Here is a 20,969-nt window from a genome sequence, read left to right on the forward strand (position 1 = left end):
AGCAACACCGTACATCACTGGTTGATTCTCAGGAAAAAGCATGGTCTGTCTAAATTTCGGAAAAAAAAACTCCAAAATAACAGACAAGACTAGAATCTAATAACTGTTGTATCACAGTTTTTTAAACAACTTCTTTCTCTAGCTTCCCATTTTTACCAAAGACAAATCATAGTGGGACCAATTTGTTTGCCATAAAGTCTTAATTATATTATATTTGTGGTGATTACTTGCATAAAGTGAAGCAAGAATAATTATTTGCCACATAGTCTGTTTCTTAAATTGGCTTTGATGGAACTTTAATTCATAAAGAATCTCAAATTAGACTTCTTAAAGCCTTGAGGCAGCCACAGATTTATCTGTGCCTGCAAATAACTATTAAGTTGGGTGCATTCCTCTCCTCTTGAGGTCCCAAGATAACTTGGGGCTCCTGGGCCTGTCAGAAAGTGACATCCTTCCCTTACCACAGGTCAGGAACCCTGTAAAGAGATCCTTGCAGAGACAAGGAATACAGTCAGTTTTCCCAAGTGGCTTTTATTGGCTTTATAAGTCAACTTTGATCCCTTAAAGCAGTCTGTTTGTATCTGAAAGCCCACCATTCTGGTGAAAGGCTTAATAAAATAAGCAGTTGCTTTAAGTGCCCTGTTACAAAAGAAAAGATTCTTACTGCACTTATGCAAATAACTATATTGCCATTAGTTGAGAATACTCACAAATAGTTTTCAAATTCTGGAAAAATCAGGTAAAAAGAAAGACATATGCTCCAAATTTTATCTACAGTAGCATACTTTACTCAATTGTTAAAAGCAATAAATACTTTTCAAAGGAAAAGTTTGCTTGACTCTGAAAAGCAAAACAGAAAGGATCAGCAGTGCTTTAAGCAAAAAGTCATAAAAAGATTGTTTTGGTCTTTTATTATTTTAGTCCGTGCTATTAATTCTTGTTTTGCCTGATATCGAGCCACATTCTTCATGAATATATTAAGTTTCTATGAGAATCTTGGAAATTTATTTGTGTTTTCTATTACAATGGTACAGTTTTTTCTTTTTTTTTTTTTTCTCTTTTGAGACAGAGTTTTGCTCTTGTTCCCCAGGCTGGAGTGCAATGGTGCAATCCCAGCTCATTGCAACCACTGCCTCCCGGATTCAAGTGATTCTCCTGCCTCAGCCTCCTGAGTAACTGGGATTGCAGGTGCATGTCCCCATGCCCAGCTAATTTTTGTATATTTAGTAGAAACAGCATTTCACCATGCTGGACAGGCTGGTCTCAAACTCCTGGCCTCTGGTAATCTGCCCACCTTGGCCTCCCAAGTGCTGGGATTATAGCTGTGAGCCACCATGAGCAGCCAATGGCGCAATTTTCAAAGTTGTCAAAGACTTGCATTTTAGAGTACCCATCAGAGTCCTAGAGCTGATTATAAACCACCTTTTGAAAAGGATTAAAACAAGCAACAACTGTCTGTGGGTGGCAAAAGCCTTTGAACAACCAAGTAAAGATGCAACTGAAATTTGGTTACTTCTCTGGCATACAATAATGTAACATAAGAACTATAATTATTACTGGTAATGTACACTAAGTGATATCAGAATTATAGTATACTATATATAAAGTATAGCCCAAAGAAAGCCAAATAGTATTTTATATTTGACGATGCTTCCTATATGATTTTAATATACCAAATAAGCCAAATATGTCACTTTTGTACTTTAGGGGACCTACTATCTAGAAGGACTAATCAGTTCAGAAAATATTTAATTTGGAATTTCATTTTGGAACATTTGTCAAATATAAAAGGTTTACACAGTTGACATTATAAAATAGAATCCCAGGTCACCTTACCACAAGGCATTTATTTAGCCAAAATGATAACTCCAAGATTTCAAAAAGGCAAGAACTTTCACTCATTGACATAGGGGAGACTTAGCTTTCAAAATAACTATCACTTTTATTTCCCTTATTTTTTCTATAGTTTATTTAAAAAGCAAACAAAAATATTTCATTATCTTGTAATATTACATGAAATCTTATTCAAAAGAGAAAGTCACATTTCACCTTTGTATTAGTGTACTATTAATGTCAAACTCAATTCTTTTTTTTTTTTTTGAGATGTAGTTTCACTCTTGTTGCCCAGGCTGGAGTGCAATGGCACAATCTCGGCTTACTGCAACCTCCGCCTCCCAGGTTCAAGTGATTATCCTGCCTCAGCCTCCCAAGTAACGGATTACAGGCATGTGCCACCACGCCTGGCTAATTTCTGTATTTTTAATAGAGACAGAGTTTCACCAAGTTGACCAGGATGGTCTCAAACTCCTGACCTCAGGTGATCCACCCGCCTCAGCCTCCCAAAGTGGTGGGAATACAGGTGAGAGCCACCGCACCCAGCCAAATCAAACTCAATTCTTAATAAAACTTTATAGACAAATCTTCCCAATCTTAATCAGTTTGACCATAAGGTAAGATTCTCATAAACCTTTTATAACCCTTTACATTTTTCTGTTAAAGAGCAGATCAGTGTTCTAGAAAACTCTGTTGTGCTTTTTAATGCTAATGTTTAATTTATAAAAAGTAATAATAGTAATATCTCTTTAACATTAGCCAGTGTTTGCACACAGAATTTTTTTACAATGTTCATTTTTCACAAACCTTCCACAACTTGCTCATGCCTTCAGCACCTTGGATTCTGAGAGGGACCTGTCTGCTTACAGTTCTTGGGGTTCCAAGAGGAAAACAGAAGTTTCTCCCAAAACAAGGTCTGTGGCACCTTCTGTTCCCTCCCAAGGAGTCCCAGGCTGTGAAGAAATTATCTTAGGTCCTCTTATGTGGCCATTAAAAGTGGCAAAAAGACAGAATGGAGAAATAATTCAGTCCACTGAGAAGAAAAACAAATAACAAACACACAAAAAATGTTCTCTCAAAACAATAAGATCCAAGAAGAAAAAAAGCATAAAGGTCTTTTAAATATGTATGTATGTATGTGTGTATGTGTATATGTGTGTGTGTGTGTGTGTGTGTGTATCTCGAATATCCATTTTTAATTAAGTTGACTTTTAACTATAGAGGTTCTTTTAAAAAATCCTTTTAAATTCCTTAATACTAGACTGTAGCCAGGACAAACAGCCAACATCTCTGGCTTTTAAGCCTTTTTTTTTTTTTAAGGTATTTTCTCAAGTGAAACCAACAGGCTTTAACCAAGGTTATGACTTAATCATGGGCACAAGAGGTGTCTCCAAAGAGATGGCAAACAATTTTTACAAGATCTAGCACTACCCATAAGGTAGCTCACAGAAAAAAAATTCAAGTCAGAAAATCAGAAGCTGTCACTGGAAAGAAAAAGAATAAATAAATGGCAAAAGTCCCAGAAGTAGCAAACTGGAAACCTTTCATTCCCTAAGCCAGGAACTGAACCCAGGCCACCACCATGAAGGAACAAAGGCTTAGCTATTGAGCCACAGCCTGAAACAAGCACTGCATTGCTTTTCCCAAAGGGAGTCTAGAGCAGTCAGCTTTGAGCTTGCAAAGGATATACCTTGTCAAGGGAAAAGAAACAGACAGAAATCTGAGAGGCTTTCAAAGGATACAGCTTCCAGAATTAAAAGTTAACATTTTGGGCCTGGCACGGTGGCTCACACCTGTAATTCCAGCACTTTGGGAGGCCAAGGTGGGAGGATCACCTGAGGTGAGGAGTTCAAGACCAAACTGACCAACATGGGGAAACCCCATTTCTACTAAAAATACAAAATTAACCAGCTGTGATGGTGCATGCCTGTCATTCTCCTCCAAGGAGAATCTCTTGAACCTGGGAGGAGGAGGTTGCAATGAGCCAAGATCATATCATTGCACTCCAGCCTGGGCAACAAGGGCAAAACTCCTTCTCAAAAAAATAAATAAATAAATTTTCTTTCAGTTATGGCTAATTATATATAAATTTTAATAAACACTCTTATAAATCTTGTCATGATTTATATAAATCATGCTTGGACTTTCTGACTTGTCCTATATTTCCTTCTTTTCTAAACAATCAGTCATTCTACTTTAGGACAAGAATTTATCATACAAGATCCTTTCTCATAAAATTCTTTATAACCTTTCTAACCAAAAATACATCTTCATATTAATAACCTTCCTCACATCTCTCTCCACTACTTATTGGTTTTTCTTTCTTTCTACTTGCCTTTTTTTCTTTCCAAATTCGTATTTTAAACCCTACACATAAATGGCATCTGAACGGGCCAAAAAGAATTTATTTTCACTAAGAGTATATCTTCTTTGGCACATTTATATAGACGTATATATGAAATTTTAGTAACTCTAAATTTTAGTGAACTTAAGTCACATGAGCTTGAGAAATGCTTGGACTTACTTTTTTTATGAGCACTCTTTTATTTATAAGCCAGTTTGGGACCATGTAGATACAACATATAACATAATAAATGTACATACACATAAACACATCTAGGCATGTATACACATACATAAACAAAGATCCAATAGCTTTTATCTTTGAGCTTTAGCCATAATGTAGTAATGTAAACTATTTTATAGAAGATAGCTGGACCCAAGTTATTTCTCTGACAAAACTGGGACATATTCAAATGGCTAAACTTTGCTAATTTGAATTCACTCTAATTGCCCAAAAGGCACCCTAGTGACCAGTCCTTTGGAACTCACCGCTGTCCCTTTGTCCAACAAGGATCTCTACTAGACATAGAAGTTTTTCTAAGTATAGAGAGGGCCAAATTATTTTCCTCTGCAAATTCCCACCTCCTGGAGCAAAGCATTAAACAAAGTGACAATAAGAAAAGAAAATGCTTTTACAGAAAATGGTATCTTTAGGGTAGAAAACCAGAAAAGGCAAGGCCAAGATTTCCTTGGGTGGGACTCTAAGCCACAATGCTAGAGGGAATGCCAGTGCCAAACACTCTGTAGCATCCAAATGCCAAAAAACCAGGAAAATCAGCTAACAAGGATCTCCACACCAAAAGCAAAAAACCCCAGAGCATCTAGGGGGTGGCCAACAGTGAACCCTGAAAGCATGAGACCTAACATAATTGGAGCTACAGAACAATGACTCTGGTGTCCCAGGGTCAACACAATGTGAGACCCCTCACAGCCAAGTGTCCTGCCTTAAACAATTGCCAAATAGCCAAGGCAAAGACTACAAACCTAAACATGAAAGCATGAGCATGTGTTTCAGCCCTGAGAGCAGAGAAGTCAAACAGCCCGTCACCAGAAACTAAAGAGAGGTCAGTTGTGGTGGCTCATGTCTATAATCCCAGTTCTTTGGGAGGCTGAGGCAGGCGGATTATCTGAGCCCAGGAGTTCAAGACCAGTCTGGGCAACATGGCAAAACCTTGTCTACAAAAAAAGAAAAAAAGAAAAAAAAAATACAAAACTTAGCCAGGCATGGTGGTGCATACCTGTAGTCCCAGCTACTCAGGAGGCTGAGGAAGAAGGATCACTTGAGCCTGTGAGGTCTAGGCTGCTGTGAGCCATGATCATGCCACTGAACTCCAGTGTAGGCAACAGAGCAAGATGCTGTCTCTAAAACTAAATAATAATAAACTTAAAAAAAATTTTTTTTTTAAAGAAAAAAGGTCCCAGAGAAGGAATGACAGGGTGAGTTACAAAGGATGTGGTCAGCCAGGCGTGCTTCCATCTGGGACACCCAGACAATAGGTGGCTGCTATCAGGCTGTAAAGTCAGAGTCCACACAGACACTTTCCCATCAGTCCAAACTAAAGAGCACTAGAAAGGACAAAGGGGCCAAAATTGAAGGGGAAAAAAATGTTAGCAAGTTGAATCTGGACAAGAAGAGACTCACCCAGAAGCAAAGCCCAAATATTGCCATCAGTCTTAATGTAAAGCTGGGGGAGGTCACCATTGTCCTTTCATTGGTCGACAGAAAAGATGTCACAGGGTGGACCTCAAAATTGGGGTTCAGCATGGGAGGTCACATAAGTTCTTGGCTTTATGCAGGAAGTAATTCAAGAGCAAGCCACAGAGTAAAATGACAGCAAATATATTAAGAAAGTAAAGGAATAAAAAGTGGCTACTCCACGAGCACAGCAGCAGCATGGCTGCTTGACTGCATAGACTTACAGTTATTTTTTGATTATATGCTCTACAAAGGGTAGATTATTAATGAGTTTTCCCGGAAAGGGGCAGGTAATTCCCAGGACTGAGGGTTCCTCCCCTTTTTAGACCATACAGTGTACCTCTGGTCACAGGGCATTTGTAAACTGTCCTGGCACTGGTGGGAGTGTCTTTTAGCACGCTAATGCATTCAATTAGCATACAATGGGCAGTAGGATGACCAGAGGTCACTTTCTTTACCATCTTCCTTTGCGCAGGTTTTGGCCAGCTTCTTTACTGCATCCTGATTCTGCTGGCTTATTTATTTATTTATTTTCAAGACAGGGTCTCATTCCATCACCCAGGCTGGAGTACAGTGGCCCGGGTGTACTCAGCTCACTGTGGCCTCGATCCTCTCACCTCAGCCTGTCCCCGAACCACCCCCAGACCAGTAGCTGGGACTATAAGCCTGCGCCATCATGCCCAACTCATTTTTTTAAAACTATTGTTTGTAGACACAAGGTCTCACTATGTTGCCCAGGCTGGTCTTGAAATCCTGTGCTCGAGCCATCCTCCTGCCTTGGCCTCCCGAAGTGCTGGGATTACAGGAATGAGCCACCACACCTGGCCTGCATCCTGTTTTATCACTGGGCTCTTTATGAGTGTATCTATCAACTCGTATCCCAACTCTTATCTCTCCAATGCCTAACCTTCTGGAAATGCAGCCCAGCAGGCCTCATCCTCTTCTTACCTGCTTTCCTCACATCTCTCCGCTACTTTGTTCTTGTTTTCCTATTCAATATGAAATCACTCTGGTATGAACTCCACTGACACTAACTCATACAATGCAGGGAGCCTAATGGCACTCATTTTGTTTCATTATTGACTTTAGAAGCTAAAATATGTGTGTATGTGATTTCTGAGTAAACCGGTTTAAAAAGAGGAAAAGAGAGAGAAATTCCATGTGTTCATGTAGTCCTGTATGTAGCCCTGGTTGGGTTTGGTTTGGTTGGAGGGCATCCAGTAGTTAATAACCTAAACACAGTTTTTGGTGGTGCCTAATCATGTATTTCTACTGTAAGGTGGCCTACTTTGCAGAAATCAGATTTCTGCTTTAATGAATGCCACCAGGAAAATGGGAGAGGAAGAAAACATGGAGTAAAAGGTGGAAGGCTCCTAACAGGAAGGGAAGCAGGGTCGTAGAAAACAAAATAAGAGAACGAGAAACCATTATTTATTAAGCCAAAGTTTGCATTTGCATGCTGTGTGTGTTTGTGACAAATAACCCTTTGATTTTCAGAAATGGCAGTTGAGGCTCAGAGAGGTTTTGCAAATGACCCAAAGTCACACAGCTAGTGACAGAGCCAGGATTCTAACACAAGGTCCATGTGATGCAAAAGCTATGCCCTCTCCACTTCACTATACGGTCTCTGTCAAGGGAATGTCAGTGTTTTAGGCAACACTGTGTGCCGCCTGCCCCACTATTTCCTAGGGCAAATTACATTGCCTCCTTCCATTTTCCTTCTTTTGCTCACCACAGCAGGAGAAGCAAAATTACAGTGCTGGGAACCCAAATGTAATTCACACAGTGCTGGCTGGCTGATGGTCTCTGAGGATGCTGGCATGTGCCTGGGATGCAGGGCTTCCACACTGCTGCAGTGGGAGGCACAGCAGGCCCCAGAGCCAGACTGGCCAGGCTGATTTACCACAATTAGCAGTAACGCTTGTGTGTTTGTACATATAAATATCAGCCTCCCACTGACAATCCACTCAGCAAACTTCAAAGAAGGGCTCCAGAGCCAGCTTGATGCCTTTGGTTTTATCACATTTAGATCCCATATTTCTCTGGCAAGGCTTGCCAATGATGCATCTTTAAAGCATTTTTGAGCTTAAAAGAAGGGCTCACTGCTTGTCCTGTGCAAGCTCTAAAGAGTGTTTTGTGGGCCAGGCACAGCCAGGTTCATGCCTGTAATCCTAGTACTTTGGGAGGCCAAGGCGGGTGGATCACCTGAGATCAGAAGTTCAAGACCAGCCTGGCCCAACATAGTGAAACCCTGTCTCTACTAAAAATACAAAAATTAGCTGGGCATGGTGGTGAGTGCCTATAATCCCAGCTACTCAGGAGGCAGAGGCAGGAGAATCTCTTGAGCTCAGGAGGCGGAGATTGTAGTGAGCCGAGATTGTGCCACTGCACTCCAGCCTGGGTGACAGAGTGAGACCCTGTCTCAAAAAAAAAAAAAGAATGTTTTGCCCTGACACACCCAGATTTCCTTCTGTGCATCCAGACACAGTGGACCCTATGACAGGGAAGACCCTCTGAGCAGCCATCAGGAGCCAAATACTGAGAATCAACATGTGTTTGTAGCTTAAGATTCCAAACTCCCTTCTCTGGTAACAGTGGTTCCCTGGGTAGAAATCTAGGCCTATCTGTTTGTTTGTTTGTTTGCTTGCTTTCTGAGATGGAGTCTCACACTATCGCCCGGGCTGGAGTGCAATGGTGTGATCTCCGCTCACTGCAACCTCCCCCTCCTCCCCACCCCCCATTCAAGCAATTCTCCTGCCTCAGCCTTGCTAGTAGCTGGGATTATAGGCGCCCGCCACTACGCCCAGCTAAATTTTTGTATTTTTAGTAGAGATGGGGTTTCACCATGTTAGCCAGGCTGGTTTTGAACTCCTGACCTTGTGATTTGCCCGCCTCGGCCTCCCAAAGTGCTGGGATTACAGGCATGAGCCACCGTGCCTGGCCTGTTTGTGAAGTTTCATGTCATTACTCATCTGAAATTCAGACAGTTTACTCATAAATAATGGCAGTGCTTGCCCCAACGGGAGGTAATGAAGAAAAATCGGAAAGATGGGGACTTTCCTCACCTATTGGACCTGTAGTGAGACTCTCTGGGAGTGAGTCTTGCTGTTCCTGCCAATTTTTCTACTCTAAATGCTCATCCTTAATTAGTAACTGCTATCCTGGAGCTCATCTAAAAGTCAGCAAATATAAGTAATTGAAGCTACAAATTCTGAGATACACGGCACTATAAGAATCTGTGAGAACAACCCCCTTTGCATAAAAGAACAATGGATTTCACCCAAATCTTTTATCCAATCATAATTACTTCTCTCATGCCAATTACATGTTGAACTTCAGCCCCTGTCCTCAATAATCACAGCTCAAAGAGCATTTGCCATAGCTTAGAGAAACAAACTGAGAAAGAGACCCTGCCCTCTTCACTCTCAGGCAGCTGATTTGTGCTTTTCCCCCATCCTCTTGACCCTCTTATGCTTCCTCTCAGAAGAAAATATGGAAATTACATTGGACTAGCCACTGATCCCAAATCTGACACTTGGTCCAGTTCTCTGAACCTCGGGCTCTTCTAAAAAGCACAACTAGTAAGACCTGACTTGTTGCTTGCCCTGTGGCATTACTGTAAGGACTAAATTATAGAGTTTAATTGAAAGTGCTTTGATTTTTATGACTTTTTATTTATTTGAGAAGAAGTCTCGCTCTTGTCCCACCGGCTGGAGTGCAATGGTGCGATCTTGGCTCACTGCAACCTCCACCGCCCGAGTTCAAGCGATTCTCCTGCCTCAGCCTCCCCAGTAGCTGGGATTACAGGCGCCTGCCACCACACCCTGCTAATTTCGTATTTTTGGTAGAGACAGGGTTTCACCATGCTGGCCAGGCTGGTCTTGAACTCCTGATCTCAGGTGATCCACCCACTCTGGCCTCCCAAAGCGCTGGGACTACAGGCGTGAGCCACCGCGCCCAGCCAATTTTCATGACTCTTTCTGCAGAATCCCAAGATATTTTAGATCAGCTCCTTCAACTTCTCCTTAACTAAGAAAGTGAGGGATGCCCCAGAAGCCACATGACTTGCCCTGAACCTCCTGCCTTGTGGAGACAGGGATCTAAACTCTGATTCAGCCCATGCCAGCAGTCCACTCCCATGCCCCTGTTACCTCCAGCCTGGTGTGGCTATAAAGACCATTCAAAGATGAGCCAATATATACAGTCACAGAAACACAGAAACAAATGCTTTTGCAGCTACTATCCTTTCTCTTCAACAGGGTGCCACTCCTACCCTGCAAAAGGAAGTAAAGAGCCTTTGAGCACGACTCTATAACCAAAGGCAATGTGCAAAGCTAGCGTAAACAGCAAGCAATGCAAGGGCCCTATTTCCAGAAGGACTAACAGCAAGGCATTCTTCTCCTAAAGCCAGAGAGCTTGCTTCTCGATCACCAGTTGCACAGTGTATCCAGTTGCAGAACCACTGAATATTGAATTTCACCCCACCCTCACATGATTAAAGACCACGGGAGACGCTCTCACAGCCCCAAAAGCCACTGGTGACTTCAAGATTCAGATTTCCGAGGCTCAGTTAATTTCAGCTCTCCTAAGTTAATTCTAACTGTGAAAACTGCAAATCTTCCTTTTTCGACTCAGTCTCCTAACTTCAGCCCAGGCCACCTAAGTACAGGTCTACACTGGTGGAAACTTCTCCCTGTTTCCCAGCAGAGGGTGTGTTTACCAGGACCTCTGCACCCTACCGGAGCCTGTTTTGTTGTTTTGATCTCCGGGAGCTCCATCAGACATTCCAGTGATGGGAGGGGGCTGGAGTGTTTTTACACAGGAGCGTTTTATGGGACAATCTGGCCTCATAAACATACTTTCCTTTCACCAGATATTTAACCACGGGAGAATAAAATGACATATCCTTTTGAATGTCACCAAATGGGTGTGACTCCTAATGGCACAACCTTAGGAACAGCAGTTTGTGGTAAACTTGAGCATTCGGCTTGATGTCACCCAGCCCCGACACAGGTCTCCTTACTCAGAAACGGGAACACTAATACCCCCCCCCACCTTCCTCACAGGCTTGCTCTGATGATCAGATGTTCACTATGTAAATGCAAAGCATTAACAACCAAGGCGAAACACAACACAAATTTCCACAAAATGAAAATGCTATCTTCCAGCAATTCTTGCAGCCTCACAGGAAGAGAAAATCAGTCACCTATTACGGTCTTATCGGGCCAAAAAAAAAAAAAAATGCACCTTCCTAACGCCAGTGCCGGCTCGGAAATCTCCGCGAAGCCCATTCTCAGAGCGGGTCGCGGTAGTTCTCGCGAGTGGCCAGCAGATGGCAGTGTTGGTCCAAGGACGTGCGTCCGCGGGTTGCCCCACAGACACCGCTTCGAGGAATTCTGAGCTCCACTGTCCCAAATCTTAACTTCAGTCTCTTCCTTTCTTAGGTTGTACTTTAGCTTTCGCGGTGACCTCCGTTGAAAGCCGGCGGAGTTTAAGCAGAAATAGGAAAACTGCTGTTGAAAATGGCTAAATCTCCTCGGGACTCCAGGAGAATTCGTGGAAGGCAGACATCTCCCCATCATTCCCATCATCATTCCCGTCACCGGGAGCGGGTGCGCCGGGGCAGCGGAGCCTCGGGAACCGGGAAGAGGACGCTGCCAAGCCAGGCCGCAGAAGCTCAGCCGGACTCGCCACTCGGGTTCTGTGCAGCCCACGCTTTCGCCACCTCAGCGCTTTCGCCACCTCAGCATTTCCTCCCCCTCCGGGCAGGGGGACCGCCTGGGCCGCAACGCTGTTCTCGGGCCGCGCCGTCCTATCCGTCCGCGCGTCACCGCCGCCCTTCATGAACCCTGCGAGGGCCGCGACGGCCGCGCAGCCCGGGGACCGCGGGCGGACTGGAAACGACTGTTCCCGTTGCACAATAACGCAGCGTCGTAAAACAAACAAACAGCAACAGGCCTCCCGCGGGGCAAGGGAGCTGGCGAGGGGCTGGAACGCAGAAGGCGGCGCCTCCCCCCAAGAACGCACGGGACCCGTCCTCCTCCACCCTACCCTGCTTCTCCCACATTGAATTACAAGGACGCCCCACTCTCAATCCCGGTGACATCGGTTCCCTCTCTTCCACCTGGCGCCTCCCGGGCCCACACAGCGCCTGCGACGCGTCCACTGGCGGCCCGGAGGAGGAGTGACCCAGGTTAGCCTCCGCTCTGGGGCCCCGAGGTTCCAGCGCCGCGCTCCACCCAGACTGCGGCGCCGACCGCCCGGGGCTGGGGAAGCGGGACGCGCCGACGGAGCCCGCTAGAGGGCGCGACAGCCCCGCGAATCTTACCCCGCTCGACCGCTCGCTCGCCCGAAGCCGCGGCTCCGGGTCCCCGACAGCTCAGCGGGAGTGCAGCGCGCTGACTTGGCCCGGGAGGCTCTGCACCCGCTCGGTCCAGCCCCCTCCACCGGCCGGTTTACAACCCCGCCACACCCACAGAAATCCTGCGCCGTCCGCTCTCCCTCCCGCCTCCTCCACGCCCTCGGCGTCGGTTGTCCAGGGCTTGGTGGCGATGCCCAGCCACTCCGGGGACCTGCGCCCCTGCGCGCCGCGCTCTGAACCTCAGAGCCGCAGAGGCCGCCGCGCCCCAGGCACGGTGCTCGGCGTTTGCATTGTTTTCAACTGAGACCCGAGACTGGGACTGACGGGGTGGGGGAGGGCGGGAGAGGGGCCGGGCGGGTGGGAGGAAAGGGGCCGAGGGGTTTAGGGTTACAGGCGCTCGCCGGCGCCTCCTATAGGCAGGAGAGCCGCACGGCCGTGGGTAGCAGTTCACCGGGAATGCTGAGGAAAGCTAGCCTGCGCCCTCTTGGCTTTTAAGAACCCTGCCTGGCTGGGCGCGATGGCTCACGCCTGTAATCCCAGCACTTTGGGAAGCCGAGGTGGGCGGGGGGGGGGGGAGGGATCACCTGAGGTCAGAAGTTCGAGACCAGCCTGGCCAACATGGTGACATCCCGTCTCTACTAAAAATACAATTACCCTGGCGTGGTGGTGGGCACCTGTATCCCAGTTACTCGGGAGGCTGAGGCAGGATAATCGCTTGAATCCGGGAGGCGGAGGTTACAGTGAGCCGAGATCGCGCCACTGCACTCCAGCCTGGACAACAGAGTGAGACTGTCTCCCAAAAAAAAAAAAAAAGAATCGTGCCTTCTGGTGCCCACCTTCCCCGACACGCGCCTTAGCCGCCTCTGCCCCCTCACGTCCGCGCCCGCCTGCGCCTCTCTCTCCCCTTTCGAAGGGGCCAGGGAACTGCTGTAGGAGGTAGGGAAGAAGGCGCCCCAAGTCGGGGTTCCCACTATTTCCTCCTGAAATCTACCTCTTCAGCCCATCCCGGGTTCGCTCATTAATCGGTTTAAAACAAAAGAAAATGCGGCCAAGCCACTTCAGCAAACGACAAGCTCCGCAAGACCCTAACTAGGGCGCAGTCGGGAAAAGCAATTTGACCCGACCCTGCATCTTGCGCCCCGGGCGAGACCGAAAGATTCTCTGCTGCCCCAAGGCTGATGCTGAGGGTGGACTCGGCGAGTTAGACCCGGGGACCCTGAGAACCGCACCTTTCTGTCACCGATCCCGCTTTTAGCTCTTTTCCTAAAATTGCCACTTTTCCACCAGCAACGTATAACTTGGTCGCAGCTGTCCGCGGGGTCTGCAGGAAGGCGCTGGCCACCACGTCCCCAAAACGCGTCCCGCCGCGGCGCGCCGCCCACAGTCCGTCCCCAGGGGGCACAAAATGGGCCCGCCTCGGCGCCAGACGTGTTTGCAGCTGGAAAGCCCAGCCCAATGCCCCTCCCCCTGCATCCCTTCACAGTCCGCGTCCCGAGAGGAAACTGGCCCAGGGGCGAAGAGCGGAGAGCCAGGGCTCTCCGAGTCCCTCTCGATCTAAGAATTTAAGCAAGAGCAAGGGCGCCGGGGACCAACGACGGGTTCATTCTTGGCGTCCCCTTACTCTCGTTCCTCCTAGCTCTTGTAAGCGAGGTCCAGCTGCACTTCGGTCAACTCAAAACTATGCAAGCTCCGAAGCAGGGCCTGCCCGAGGCGTCAAAGCTAGGCTGCTCGGCCCCGCGCCTGTTGGGGAGTCGAGGCAGGACCTCCCCCTCGTGAGGGTTGTGGAAAGGAGGAGGCCGAGGAGAGAGGGGGAGGAGATGCAATTCAGTAGGGCCGAGGTCCAGGTTAACCAGATTAGGGGTCGGGGTGGGACCCTGCAGCGTTTGGTGAGGTTGCGCCCGCCGGGGGAGCCCCTTCCTCCCCTCCTGTGGCTCCGGGGATGTTTGTTCCGTGGGATGCACGGCGGAGGACCGTCGTGCCTGGTTTGCCCTGGATGCCTCTCCCTTCTCCAAAAATCTGGTCAGGAGCGACTGCGGCGAGGCGAGTCGGTCCAAAACATTGAGCAATTCGGCCTCGGAGCCAAAAAGCCATTTCCCACAACGCCCAGCCCGGGGCTTTTCGAACGCGGGGCGGTCGGGACCTGATAGGGGCCATCCCTGCTTGCCTCCCACCCAGGGAGATGCAGTGAGTGGCAAGTTCTTCCAGGCACGCTATCCGCACACCCTGAGGTCTTAGCAGAACTGGGGGAGCGAACAGCGGGACCAGCAATCTGGCTGCGGGAGGGATGCACACCGGACAGCAGGCTGGGCCAGCAAGTCCTTCCGGACCGAGACGCGAGGCCTGGCCACACCGGCAGCTCCTGCACGCCTGGCCAGTCCCGGGGTCCTGGCTCCCTCCGGCAGCCGTACTCGGGTCGGGCCATGCTCCTTCCCGATCTGGCCGACACCCTCTCGGAATAGAACCGCTGATCCCACATATTATATTAAGAGCCAAATGGACACCGCCTGCTCCCCGGGCGCAACCGGGCGGAGTTAATTTCGTGTGTAAAAACCCATTTCCATGGGGTTAGACAGCAGAGGAAGGAGAAGTTCGCACAGACAGCTCCCAGGCGGGCAGGGAGAGGAATGGAGAAAAGGGCAACTGAGGAGCGCAGGGCGAGCGCAGACGGCGAGTGCCACACACCCCCGCGCGGAGAGGGGCGCTGCGTAGGGGGTTCCCAGGGCTCGGGAGCCCGGAAGGAGAGTGTGGTTTACCTCCCACCTTTCTGTCTTACCTGCGAACAAGTTTCCCCAGTTCCAAGTCGTCCCTAAATTCCTCACGAGAAGTTCGGCACTGCCCTAGAGAACTTCCCTCTCTTCCTGCCTGCGGCCAGTACAGAGCAGCAGCAGAGCCCCGGGCGATGCAGAGACGATTCCACCGAGGAGGGGGCGCGGGGAGACCGGCGGGGGCGGGGGCCACGGTGCACAATGAGGGCCCCCGAGTGTGCGGTTCGAAATTCCTCAAATCCCAGTTGCTGGAATGCGAGGCGACGACGACGTCTTCACTTCGGGCCAAATGTGTTTGTCATTATTCCAGACCGCCCGCCTGCGCCGCCGCTGTCGCCCCCGCTCTAAGGCGTGCAACCCGAGCGCGCTGCCGGGCAGGCACCCGCTCTCCCTAGCACCTCACTGACCCGACAAACCGCTCCAGAGCGCCCCACACCCTTGCTCGCGCCCGCGCCCCTCTGCTTGTCCCGCAGCCGCCTCACCCTCGCGCCAAACCTGCCCCGGCTCCCACCCAGAGCAGCGCCGTCCAGTAATTACGCGCATTCCGCCCGCTCCACGTTCTGCAGGCCAGCACCGACGTTCGGTCTCCAGCCGAGCCCTGTCCTCCTCCAGCGCCCCGCAACCCCTTCCCGCGCCCCACACGGAGCTCTCCTCTCCCCACCTCCCCTGGTCCCCCAGCTGCACTCCACACCACGGGCTGCAGTGCTGTCCCGCCAACCCGCAGGCGAGGAATGAAAACACTCATTTAAAACCTGTCGCCTTCCAGAACCCACTGCCAAGAAGAGAGCCAACACCTCTGCCTCCACCCCCAGTTCCTTGGTGTTCGGCCCAGTATTCACGAATACCACCCCACTCCCAAAAGAAACCTCAAAAATGTAAACCTAAACAGTTTCTTTGGGAGGCCATAGAGTTGTTAGAAAAACATTGTTTTTAAAAAATAGGTCTGGAAAATGTGCGTTAAAAAAAAAAAAAAAAGAATCCCTAGACTTTCTAACTCTATGGTTATCTCCCGCCCATCCAGAAGTGAAGTTTATTCCGAAAAAAACAAAAAGTTACTCTCTGGACACACAACTGGAATTCAGGCATTTTTTTTTTTTCTTGTCCCCTAAAGTTTTGAAGTTACTTCACTTTCTCCAGCCCCAGAGCCTGATCAGGGACTTCCCTTATAAACAAAAATCAAAAATCATTTTTTCTTCTCCCTTACCTTCTCCTCCTATGTTATTCCGCAATGAATGTCCCACACATGGAGTAAAGAGTGTGTCCACGGCCTCCAATGCTCGCTTGTAGTCTCCTCCTCTGTTTCTCTCCTTGTAGCTCCAACAGTAATGGGCTCAAAAACCGCGTTTTGTAATTGATTCAACGTTATAGTCCATCCTTCTAAAACTAATCATTTGCTCTAAGTAAATAGCTGTCAGGAAATAAGCCCCCCCTCCCCAACACCTTGGTCTCTTCAAAATAAAAGTTGTGCTGGAACTCCCTGCGCGCCGAATGTCCCAGTCTCCAGATTGCGCCTTCGCTTTTCGCTCTTACGCAATCGGGGGTCCAGTCCCAACCCCCAGACTTCGACAACAACTGGGGGGCGGGGAGAAGCGGACCAGATGGGATGGGGAGGTGGAAGGGGGAGGTGTTGGTGCTCTGCCGGGAAAGCGGTTTTATGAAACTACAAACAGCCCATCATTTCCAGAACGAGTTTGCCTCCCCATTTTGGGGTTATTTTCTTACACTGCTATAGTTTTGTATTCTCTTTGAAAAGAAGAAAAGGAACATGTAAAATTGCATTTAATACCCAGAGAGAATATAAATCTAGAATCAAGAAATGTCCCTTCTACAAACTCGGCCCAACTGGAAATAGGGCCCTCGGGGAAAGTCTTACAAGCGGTTGCGCGGTTTTGAGCTAGGGGTCTTTTCGGGAAAGGGCTATATAACTGCTAGTTCTTTAATGGGATTAGGCAAATTGTTGAGTCCAATATGACAATGATGGATTTTTGGTGTGTGTGTGTGTGTGTGTGAGAGAGAGAGAGAGAGAGAGAGAGAGAGAAAGGCTGGGTGGAGTCTGAAATAGGGTACTAAGAAAAGAGGGTCTGGATAGATTTGGAACGTTCTCCGATAGAACGACCTTTATTCCCCTGAAGCCACTTATCTGGTCGTGCCTTTGTTTTCGGGTTATCTGGGCGAGGTTGCCCTGGCTTCTATCTCGCACACAAAAAAGCTCAAGCCTGGGTGTTTGGGGAATTGTCCCGCCGCCTCCGCGTCTTGGGGGAGGGTAGCTTTTGACTCTCTCTCTGTTCCCTCCTGCTGCGTGGGTCGAACCCTACGAATGCCTTGAAGTTGACAGCTGAGTCCCAAACCCTGCGCCCAAGGCGCGAGGCTAGTGTGTGTCCGGAGGAAACGATCCTGCCGGCGAGGGAAAGGGGGCGCTGATACTCCAGGAACCAGACCTGAGCAGAGTGGGACTTCCCAGCGACAGTGGGGGAGGGGAGCGCGTTCACCTTCCTTGCGGTCTCCGATTTTTGAATTCTCTTGTTGGGGGTGGGGGTCATCCTTCATCCTTCTCCCTCAACCCCCACCCCCATACACGCACTCTGAAAATGGCCAAGGTGGCCAGGTTGGGCCTGGCACGTCGAACAGCCGTCTCCTCCTTCACCAGGAGGTGGAGAAATACTCCAAGACGCGCAATGCTGTGCTTAACTAGGTAGGACAGGATCTTTGGGTGTCAGGCTCGAAAAGAGGTCGCCTGGGGCTGCGCTGGGGTCCCCATTGCCCCAGCTCTTCTACGCGCCCCGCTCTCGTGCATCTTCAGCTCGGGTGACTGCACCGCTCGCGATTACTTCCACATGTTCCTTCAGGAAATTATTGAAGGCAAATATATGAACAGCCCCTTGTTCGGAATGCTAACAGGATACCGTAATGTTTGTAGATAATGAACGAGAATAAACGATCCCCCCCCCCCCACCGCCTCAAAATTAGAGTGCGGAATAAAAGGGAAAAGCGGGTGCTGGGCTTCCTGCTGTTAAGTTGAGAGCTGGGTTTCTACGCCAGTTGTCCCAGAGGGTAGGAGGCTAGACGCAGAGCCTACCCAGAGGGTCTGCTTTGCTCCGGCGACACTGCTAGCCGGGTCAAGCCAGTGTTTCTCGTCCGCAGGGCCCCAGCGCTCTCCGCCCACAAATGGTAACTTCACAGTTCATTTCAGAGCCGTTTAATGGAGCCCGAAAAGCAGGCCGGGCGGTGGTGTCTAGGCCGGGAGTTTAAAGCGGAAAGCACTGGATGAGCCGGCGAGCACCCAGTTGTCTGTCCTTCTGGTAGTAATTACCTGCCTAATTTGAATGATGCCTTTGTTATGATCATTAACAAACATTTGCTAAAGGTTTCCATGTGTGACATTCTCGAAGGTTTAAAGACCCGAGGAGCTGACTTCGGGGACAGAGCCCCGGTGGGGGGTGGCGCAAGAAAGCAAATGGTTGGGGGAAGATTTCGCGGAGAGACCGTGCAAAGAAGAGAGGTCAACATCTGCGTCCTCTGCAAAAGCAAGATAAACCCAGTGGTCAAAACAAAATAACAACAACAACAACAAAACCCCAGTGATCAGGAGCAACCTCCCTCTGGACAGGAGGCCCTCGAACCGAGGCGGTTGGTTCCTTAAACCGAGTCCTGCCCCCACAGCGCCCGCCCCTACCACTGCTCATAGGTGGGTTTGAATCCTGTTTTCCGCCTCCTCTGGCTGGTCCGAGGCTGGATCGGGAGAAGTCGGGTCTGCGCCCGTCAGTCAGACCTGAGCGTCGGGGGTAGGTGGGGCGAGTTCGTGCCGCGCTGTCCCAGTGTTGTTCTAAGATCCTTCTAGATTGGTCCCTCGACGCCCCGGGTCTTGGGTGGTCCCGGAGTCGCAGCCGGCGAGAAACCTTGCCCTCCTGAGGCCAGCTGCTGGTCTTTTCTCCGCTTCCTGTGTTTCTGGCTGGGCACTGTGCGCGCGGTGGGGAGTGGAGACCAGGCCACCACGTGTACCCGGGGGAGAGGAGCGACCCGCACCGGCCTGGGCAGGTCTGCGCAGATCTCAACCCGCGCCCGGATTCTAATTTTCAACCTCTCGGGGGTTTTTGTTTTGTTTTTCTTCTTTGAGAGATTATCAAGGGGTTAAGAATGTGGGTTTTCTGTCCACCCTGGGAGTCCAGGAGGCAGCGAGTGGAGAGGAGGGAAGCCCAACTCCCGAACTGAGCCGGGCGGGAAGTTGGGAGAAGACGGTAGGGACTGTGACAGTTCTGTCCCTGGCCTTGCGCATCTAGGCCTGCAGGCGACACGAAATTGGGGGAAGGGTATAAAAAGATGCAGTCGATGAGCTGACCTTCAAAAAGACGACCTTTTAAACTTTTTACAACCAAATCGAAATGGTCACTGGAAACGAAAACAAAACAAAATCTCGCCGTGCCCCGGGCCGGCGGGTTCTCCCGTCCCCGACTCCCGGGCGAGGAGAGGAGGGTTGCCGCAGCTCCGAGCGCCACACCTTTGGCTTTGAGGACGCTTCCCGCTGAGTTGGCTTTTTGTGTCTTCTCCTCCTCGGCTCCCCAGCTCCACCCCCAATTCGACCTTCCTCGAAGAATTCAGGTCCGTTTGCTCTAGAAGCCTTGCGAATGTAACAGATATCAAAGCCGTTAGTTGTGAAAATCACATTTAAACTTGTGAATTATTTTTTTCAAATGGGGATGGGCGGGGCAAGAGAACGGGGATGTTTCAGGCTTCACATTTTGAAAATGAAGGGCCCATTTGGTGGTTTGCAAAAAAAAAAAAAAAAAAAAAAAACAAAAAAAACAACAACGGTGCTAACTTCCCTTTAACTCTTGGCTGCCTCTGGAAGAGTCGCCTCCCTGGGTCCCGCGAGGAGAGGTCTTTTGCCGGCTGGGTCCCGCGAGGAGAGGTCTTTTGCCGGGAGGTGGTGGAGGTGACGCACAGATGTGGGGGGTCCCCGTGGAGAGAGGGACGCCCTCCCTGGCCCAGGTCTGCCCGAGCTGAGGCTCGGAAGGAGCTCTAAGGAGTCTATTGGCATGCTCGGAATTCAGAATGGCACAAGTCTGGGAAAAGGAATTCTCCAATAAAATCGAGTTGGGTCTGTGTAGCTGGAGGTGAAAGTTACCCAACCCCCAGGACTCCGCACCCACGTCCTCTTCTCTGTAGTTGTTGGCTGGATCTCAAGGTGCAGCCTCTCTTCTGGGTTGGGGGCCCTTTCTTCGGGGAGAAGTAGAAGCAGAGGGTTCCTCACATCACAGCCTGTTTAGGGACCTAAGTGACGACCAGAGCTTGTTTCGTGGTCCATCCCCACCTGGTGGGCCATACTCTCCTTAGAGCTTGGGACAGGCTGGTAGGACTGGAACCCCCTGGATCTGGCTTTTGGACACCTCTTCCCTCCAGAGAGAGCCCCTTCCTCAAGTCTAGGGATGCTGTTGTGCCTCCTCCCTCTCCTGCTCTTAGGTTTTACTTGCTTTTAATTTGAAAAACCATGTGAGGGGAGGAGGAGGGAGCCAGGAGATTGGGAGGTCTGCTCTTTATTAGGGGCCTAGGCCTCCAGCTTTCCAGCACACAGCTGTGGCCGGGAGGGAAGGAGCCCTGGCTCTGTAGGTCTGCCTCACTAAAGAGAGGGCCTTGTCCTCTGGAAGTCCCAGGAGGCCAGCACAGCCCTGTGGGGATTTATTTTTGTTTTGTTTTCTTTTTTCTTTCTTTCTTTCTTTCTTTCTTTCTTTTTTTTTTTTTTTTTTTTTTTTTTTTTTTTTTTTTTTTTTTTTGCCTTCAGCTGAGACACTGCAGTGGAAAACCAGTGGAACCTCGATTCTTTGCTCATCCATTAAAAGTGGGATAATCAGCCAGTCTTGGTGGCTCACGCCTGTAATCCTAACACTTTAGGAGGCCAAGGTGGGGGATCACCTGAGCCCAGAAGTTTAAGACCGGCCTAGGCATCATAGTGAGCCCCCATCTCTATTTAAAATAA

The 20,969-nt window shown here is 49.2% G+C and overlaps 1 protein-coding gene across 4 annotated transcripts in view; it reads right to left on the bottom strand.

Annotated features, from left to right (window-relative positions):
• Positions 1–16,391, bottom strand: part of PDGFRA (platelet derived growth factor receptor alpha) — a 63,722-nt gene extending 47,331 nt beyond the window's left edge. The window contains exon 1 of one of the 4 annotated variants that reach the window (XM_008993286.5): positions 15,007–15,731. The gene's annotated coding sequence lies outside the window, so the exon portion shown is untranslated. 4 annotated transcript variants of the gene reach the window in all.
• Positions 16,392–20,969: the final 4,578 nt, after the last annotated feature.

The sequence above is a fragment of the Callithrix jacchus genome, chromosome 3 (genome assembly GCF_049354715.1).
Source record: "Callithrix jacchus isolate 240 chromosome 3, calJac240_pri, whole genome shotgun sequence".
In the NCBI taxonomy this organism is placed as follows: domain Eukaryota; kingdom Metazoa; phylum Chordata; class Mammalia; order Primates; family Cebidae; genus Callithrix; species Callithrix jacchus.